The following is an 827-nucleotide window of genomic DNA, read 5'->3' on the forward strand; positions in this document are numbered from 1 at the left end:
GCTGGGACTTTGAAATATTTCGGAGCGCACCTAAAGTTCGTTATTTTGGCTAAACGGAGCGAAAATCTGCATTTATACCATCACGGACGCTAGTTTAATAGCGTTTAACGATCGATCCACGGTACAGAATGCAAAAATATGATTGTTAAAATTTTCGACTAATCGGTTCTAAGAGGCGAAGCAATACGCCGCTGGGACTTTGAAATATTTCGGAGCGCACCTAAAGTTCGTTATTTTGGCTAAACGGAGCGAAAATCTGCATTTATACCATCACGGACGTTAGTTTAATAGCGTTTAACGATGGATCCACGGTACAGAATGCAAAAATATGATTGTTAAAATTTTCGACTAATCGGTTCTAAGAGGCGAAGCAATACGCCGCTGGGACTTTGAAATATTTCGGAGCGCACCTAAAGTTCGTTATTTTGGCTAAACGGAGCGAAAATCTGCATTTATACCATCACGGACGTTAGTTCAATAGCGTTTAACGATCGATCCACGGTACAGAATGCAAAAATATGATTGTTAAAATTTTCGACTAATCGGTTCTAAGAGGCGAAGCAATACGCCGCTGGGACTTTGAAATATTTCGGAGCGCACCTAAAGTTCGTTATTTTGGCTAAACGGAGCGAAAATCTGCATTTATACCATCACGGACGTTAGTTCAATAGCGTTTAACGATCGATCCACGGTACAGAATGCAAAAATATGATTGTTAAAATTTTCGACTAATCGGTTCTAAGAGGCGAAGCAATACGCCGCTGGGACTTTGAAATATTTCGGAGCGCACCTAAAGTTCGTTATTTTGGCTAAACGGAGCGAAAATC

The sequence above is a fragment of the Osmia lignaria genome, unplaced genomic scaffold (genome assembly GCF_051020975.1).
Source record: "Osmia lignaria lignaria isolate PbOS001 unplaced genomic scaffold, iyOsmLign1 scaffold0041, whole genome shotgun sequence".
NCBI lineage: Eukaryota > Metazoa > Arthropoda > Insecta > Hymenoptera > Megachilidae > Osmia > Osmia lignaria.